At 44.6% G+C, this 7,276-nt stretch overlaps 1 pseudogene; it reads right to left on the bottom strand.

Annotated features, from left to right (window-relative positions):
• Window positions 1-3,472: 3,472 nt before the first annotated feature.
• Window positions 3,473-5,928, bottom strand: LOC146695155 (uncharacterized; annotated as a pseudogene).
• Between the last annotated feature and the right edge of the window lie 1,348 nt (window positions 5,929-7,276).

Below are 7,276 nucleotides of genomic sequence, written 5' to 3'. Positions count from 1 at the left end.
CTCCACTCTCAAAGTCTCAACATAAAACATTTAATGGATGCTTTTATCCCAACTGGATCTGCACAGGAGGAGCGTGCATCCTTTCACCTCTTTTACACTGATTCAGAAACATCTGTGACTTCTCACTTGATGTTAATGGCTAGCTTAGTTTAGTGTGTCATTGCACTTACTAAACTCCTGCCAGGAGCCTTTTTGTCTACAATACAGCAGCCTCAAACAAAGGAAATGAGTGTAGTGATATTTGGATGCTTAATAGGCTGCAAACAGCAACTCTGCAAACTTTTCTAAATTCTGGACTCTTTTTTTCAGTAAGCAATCAAGTTCCATTGAATAAACTCTAAGATGACACATTAGAGGATTGTTCAAGGAAATTCAAATGCAGTCCATGTACAACTGTTGCTTACTAAGCACTTTAAAACACTTTATGGAAACTGGATTGGTTCTATCTATTGCCCGATCAGCCAGACAAAAAGTGACCACACCATCAGAAGATCAATACATCAAGGCAACTTCATCGAGATACCAAATTTGCTTAATAAAGAATGTAAGATTTCAAGAAGCAAAATGAGGCTGCATAATAGTGGTCTTGTAGGATAAGTAGTATCTGTAAACTATCTCTCAGGAAGGAAAACAAGGTCAAACACTTTCAAATTTCAAATCTGTCCATCAAATTTGATAATTTTATAATGCAAGAGAAGGACAGTTTGTTTTTCTCCTTAGATATTCCTTCAAAAAAGGAAAAAGAAAAAAGAATATCTTCAAATTGATATGTTTTTAATGACTGTGCAGTGTGTTTTTCTTTGATCTGAATTCACATCAGTTTTGAAAAAGAAATGTCCCTAACCAAAGACAAGCATTTTAGGTTAAGGGGTGATTCAGAATTAGCTACATGTATGGTTGCAAGTATGAATCATTGATGTGAACCTGAATTGTTTCTCTGTGGTTAAAATTACAACAAAACTTTAAATTTTCTAGACTATTAAATCCAATTCCATTTTATGTATATAGCACCAATTCACACAAACAATCACTACAATATTTGAAAGAAACCCCAGAAATCACAGGACTCGTTATGAGCAAGTACTGGGTGACAGTGGCACTAATGATTAAATACAGTCGTGGTGTATAAACATACTGGGATTGAAAGAGGAGAATGACCAAGAGTATCTGAGAAGCCCCTGAGCAGCCAAAGTGTCTGTCTCTCAAATCTAAACTTGAAGCACAGGTGCAGTAAGCCTGCAATATGCTTGACACATTTCACTTTGGCTTTCTTAGAGCTCGTTCCACTGAAACTGCTCTTCTAAGAGTGTCTAGTGACATTTTTATGCAAAGCAATGAAGGAGAATGTTCTGTTTTCCTGATGTTAGACCTTACTTCTTTGATAATGGTGACCATCATATTTTGCTTAATAGGCTGAAGTACTTGGCGGTTGTATCTGGATCTGCTTTGGAGTGGTTTGCATCATATCTGCCTGAACTATGCCTCTTTGTGGTTGTTTCTAAGTTCTCATCCTCTTCTCTAACGCATGATGTCCTGCAAGGTTCTGTATTGCTGCCCTTATAGTTTCTATTATATCCACGCCATTTTCAGCACATTTTGACCACCATTAAGGGTATTTGCTATCACTGCTATGCAGATGACATTTAGTCATCTCTTTTAACCTCCTAGGACCTGGCGTTCACATATGTGGACATCACATTTTGGGTTATTTAGACCAAAATACTAAATTTTGCCCTACAAGGGCCTGATATCCACTTATGAGGACAATATACTGCTGTCCTATCGAAATGTTAAACTAATATCCTTATATGTGGCTCTCATTTTTCTTAGAAACAAAAATCAGGTAAAAAAAAAAAAAAAAAGAACAAACATCTGGTAATTCTTTGCTTTTACATTCATCAGGTCCCAAATATCAAAGAGAAATAAAAAATGCATGCCATGAAAGAGTTCGGGTCTTAGGAGGTTAAGCCTCAAGATAATTTTGAACTGCATTTCCTGAATATGTGCTTAGAATTCATTAAAAGTTGGATGACTGATAACTTTCTCCAATTTCATGAAGAAAAGAACACAAGTCCTTGTTTGTGCCTCTGGCAGATTTGTGCCCGGGGTAATGAAAGCTCTTGGTTCCCTTGCAACATTTGCTAAATCATCTATCAGGAACCTTGGGGTCACTTTTGATCACATTTGAATTACTGTAATTTATTGTTCTAAGAAACAACTTCCTGGAACGTCTGCAGGTCATTTGCAATGCTGCAGCGAGGCTTCTTTAAAGTACTCTCATGTCACACCATTGCTGGTCCAGCTGCACTGGCTCCCCATTGAAAACAGAGATTCTGGGTCTGACTTTTAGAGCTCTTCATGGACTAGCACCAGATTATGTCAGCGGACTTTTACAGCCATATATCCCCAGCAGATCCCTGAGGTCTTGTGATCAGGGCCTACTTGATGTACATCAAATGAGGCTGAAAAGTATAGGAGACAGAGCTTTTTCCACAGTGGACCCCCAACTCTGAAACTCTCTTCCTGTAAGCTTGAGAGCTGTGGTCTTACAAGAAGCAACTACAAACTATTTTCTTTGTTAATGTTCTGATATTTTGTTGTGAAGCACTTTGTGATCTCGGTCTTGAAAGATGCAATATAAATAAAATTTTATGCTATTTTTAAGCTATGACAGGGCCTGATTAGTGACGATTTTGTATTCAATGAGAAAGATTTTAAATAAAATTCTGAATTCAGCAGGAAGCCAATGAAGGGAAGGTAATATCAAAGAAATACTGCCTCTTTCTAGTCCCAGTTCGTACTCTCACAGTAGCATCCTGGATCAGCTATAACATAGAATTGTTTTTTTGTTCTCAAGACAAAAAATGTGACTAAATTACAATAATTCCTATATGAGTAAATATGGGTTTGGTCACTAGCCCAACATATGTATCTGTGTGTGTCTGTGTGTATTTTGTGGGTAGCTGTAATTCAGAGCTACAGGAAAATAAAGTATGGTGCCTTGATTTTTTGTGTGTTAGTGCTCAGTATCACTGCTGTGATGGGTTGGAGGGCAGTCAGTGAAATACGTTTTGAGCTCTGGGTTTATTGTCCTTTTAAGGAGCTCATTAACTTCTATGGTCTTACGTCTGTGGCATTATTTAAGTTTGTTAAGAGCATGACTCATTTAAAATGATTTACTTCATTTTTCTATTTAATGCAGTATTTCATCCTTATGCAATGGAAAAAGGGCTCTGGCTAAGAGATTTTTTCTTTATGTTACAAACTTTTGGATATATGTACTGAATGGACTTCTTTTGACATTGACATATTAAATATAACAAAGTTAAGACTTTATAGGTGTTCTTTGCTCTTATTTCTGAGGTAGAACATTTAGCGTAGTGTTACACACCGGCCCGAAGCCGGGGTGCAACACAACAAAAAGATAAACCCGATACATAATAACGACAAAAAAAATCACACCACGGCAGAATGACGAGAGTTGGTTAATTTATTTACTGAACAGGTAGCGAGCTTCAGGGTGGGCGATGCCAAAACAACAAACAAAACACACTAGAAAGAAAAACAGAGCTAACTTACCTCCCACGATCCCAAAACAAAATACAATTCTCTAACCTGTCTCCCTACCCGAAACAGGAGAAAAGAGGGGAATAAAAGAAAACGGCTTCCCACCCCTACAGCTACCAAGCCCAGGTACAACCCCTTTTTCAGCATTAATATTGCAGCCCCGTGCAGTCACACACCACGACGGTCCCCAGACACACAGCTCACGGGAAACCAGGAAGTCTGCTCGCCGACCCAGTCCAACCCCTTTTGTAGCTGGCCTCTTTCCTTCCTCCACCAATGGGTGGCCTCCACCTGGAAACAAGCAACACTGAATACAAATACAAACAATAACAACACCGTACCGCAAATAATGACCCTGGGTCATAACACCCCCCCACCTAAAATCAAGCATCTCATTAGAGAGATGCTAGACCTAGTATCAAAAACATTAAAACAAACAAACAAATCGAACACTTCCTAGGGGGAAACCAGACTCATCAGTCACTGTCTGTGTCATCACTGATGATCCCCTGCAGGTTGGCCCATTCGGACATTTTCCTGCGACCTCTGTGGGTATTGTTTTCCTGATCACTGTCTGATTCCGAGTTTAGAGTGCGCTGATATTCAGAGGACGGACAGTCCTGTTGTTTCTGACTTGCTGAGGCACCCCTGCGTGTAGGTCAACCTTGTGTGGTAATGATGTTGTTGACATCAAGAGCAGCCAGTTCTTGAGCTTGCTCTCTCTTCATTCTGACCTTTTTCCATTTCTGAATAGTTGGCTGACCATGTACACCAAGCTCTTCAAGCTCCTTCTTCAGAACAGCCACCTGGGAGCGGCAGTCCTCCAGCAGCTTCTTGTAATTTCTCCTCACGCCGCAGAGGGCAATATAACGTTCAAGCCTCGCCACCGATTTGTCATCAGACTTTGGTTTTCTGGTGCTCTCATCTTTCTTCACACTCTTCTTCATCTTTTTATCAGTCTTATTTTCTTTTTCATCTTCCAAAGAAGGTAGTGATGAAACTGAGTCTGGGTCACTGGTTTTCTCTTCCACTTTTGTATCTTCTTTTTCACTGTCAGAAGACTCGTCGCTCCTAATTTTGTCACTCGTTTCTGACTTGCAGTCTCCATCTGATTCGTTTCCTGCATCACTCAGTGGTGTTCTCCTTCCTTCATCTTTACTGCTGGTTACTGTCTCAACGTTCATTCTCACCATTTTCTTTGGACTGTCACTGCAGTTGCTTTCCTCACTGAGTTCCTCATCAGAAGACTCGTCACTGTCAATTTGACGATTTTCATTTCTCTTTTGTTGTGATTTTTTTACCTCTGGCTCTTCACCATCAGCTTGAGATTTGGCATTTTCTTCATCATCGCTGCTTTCCTTACTTTCTGTTTTGTTGTCCTCTTGAACCTCAGATTCTGATGATGAGCTTGAATGATTATTTTGTGATTTCTTTGCCCAGGATTCATCTTCACTCTCACTCATGACCTCGTCATTTCCATTTTCTCTTTTCCTTTTGTTCTGGAGCTTCTTAGTCTCTGAGTCACTTTCACTTTCATCATTATCCTGCATTTTCATCAGTTCCTCTTGCACCACCTGTTTCATGAAAGTTTTTACTTCTGGCCTTAATGAGTCACATTTGTTGTGTGTCTGATATCTCTTTTTTAAAATTCCCAAGGTCAGCGTGCTCAGGTCTGCCTCGTCACGGAGTTGACCACACACAAACCTGCGGATACCTGCTGCCTCCTTCTCCGACACCATACTAAAAACCTTCGCCGTCCCACCATCTACCCCCGGAACAGAACTATCATGCGGCTCAGAGCCGTCCGGAAACATTTCGGATATGTCCACCTCACCACCCAAGCGACGAGCTTGAGCACGAGTAACCACACATGCCGGATAAACTGTAGGGTCACCCAGCTCCGACGGGAATTGGCATAACCGATCCGAAGTAGGACACTCAATAACTTCCGGCATAGCCGGAAACACTTTTCCCCCGGCCAAGTCATTTCCCAAAACAAGATCAATGCCTTCAATTGGCAGCTGATCTCGAACCCCCACCCGCACAGCGCCAGATACGAAGGACGAGGTCAAAGTAACCGTATGGAGAGGCATGCGTAAAAGACTCACCTTGATACCCCACACCAGCAAATCAGAACCACAGTACGACTGCTGAGAGAAAGGCACGACTCCATGCCGCGCCACCGAATGCTTCGCCCCTGTATCCCTCAAGATGGTGATCGGAACCCGGTCCCCCGCATCACCAGACAACGATAAAAACCCCGTCGAAACAAACGGTCGAAACACCTCATCTATCCCCCGCGGAACGACGCCAACCGGCATTAAGCTAGGGCGGGTTACCGCGGAGCAACACTGCACGGCCCCCCCCCGAAATGTCGGCCCGTGCCCCCTCCCTCGCCCTCAGCACGGGACAAGAAGCAACGAGATGACCGAGCTCATGACAAAAAAAACATCGGCGGTCCCCAGCGGCCACCGTAGGGCTACGCCGCGAGAGCGGGGGAGAACGCCCCCCCCCCCACCTCCGGCAAAACTCTAGAACCCCGACGTAACGGAGGGGAAAAACCCCTCTTGTGCGTCAAAGCAAACTCATCTGCCAGAACCGCCGCTTTCGCGAGGGAAACGACCTTCTGCTCGTTCAAATAAACAACCACCCACTCCGGCAGACACCCCTTGAAATCCTCCAATAACATCAACTCCTTCAACTGTGCAAACTCCTTAACCTCACTAGCCTGGCACCACCGATCAAAGAGCAAACCCTTCTCGCGCGCAAACTCCACATAAGTCTGATCCCCCCCCCCCCTCACACACTGCCGAAACTTCTGACGGTACGCTTCAGGCACCAACTCAAAAGCACGCAATACGGCAGCCTTAACCACACCATAATCTAAGCTCTCAGATGCTGACAGGCTAGCCCACACCTCCTGAGCCCTACCCACCAGCCGACACTGCAACAGCAAAACCCAGACCTCCTCCGGCCACTTTAACGCGGCAGCCACACGCTCAAAAGCAGGAAAAAACGACTCCACCTCTGATTCACAAAAGGGCGGCACCAATTTAATGTGCCTCCCAACATCAAAATCCTGACGGAGAGCCGGGGCGGGACCAGGCGCCGGCGGCGCAGGGAGCACAGAGGGCGCAGGCGTGGGCGGCGTAGAGTCAGGGGCACGCGGTGGAGGTCCGCGCTCCAACTCCAACGCCCTCACCCTCAAATGCATCGCTTCTACCTCCAACCGGTGACTACTCAACTCCACCTCCTTAATGCGGAGCAACAACTGGAGCTCCTCCGCTGACGACCCCACCACCGGAGCAGGAGGAGCCACAGAGGGGGCGGCCACAGGAGGAACAGACAACGGAGCCAACGGCTCCATAGCCGCCCCGCCCGTCCCACCAACAAGCGGCACGCTCGACAACAAACCCCGCTCGCTCAAAGCCACCGTGACAAGCTGTCGCAAATCATCCTTTTTCACCCCCGCCGGCGCTCGCACATCAAAACGGCCCGCAATAAGCAGCAAATCCTCCCTCCGACACCGACTCAACTGCTGCAAGGAAGGCGCCTCGGCAAACTTATCCACATCAAACTCCATCCGCGGCCACCCACACAAACAACCCCCCAAAACACAAAAAAAACCCCACACACCCACACGAACCCCACTACACACAAACGACCCCGAAATCCCTCAAACGGACGAGCCCCCATTTATGTTACACAC

This window comes from Copadichromis virginalis, linkage group LG13, assembly GCF_057382275.1.
Source record: "Copadichromis virginalis isolate Kocher_CV1m ecotype Utaka linkage group LG13, C_Virginalis_male_GT1.1, whole genome shotgun sequence".
NCBI lineage: Eukaryota > Metazoa > Chordata > Actinopteri > Cichliformes > Cichlidae > Copadichromis > Copadichromis virginalis.
This window is presented reverse-complemented; position numbering and strand designations above follow the sequence as displayed.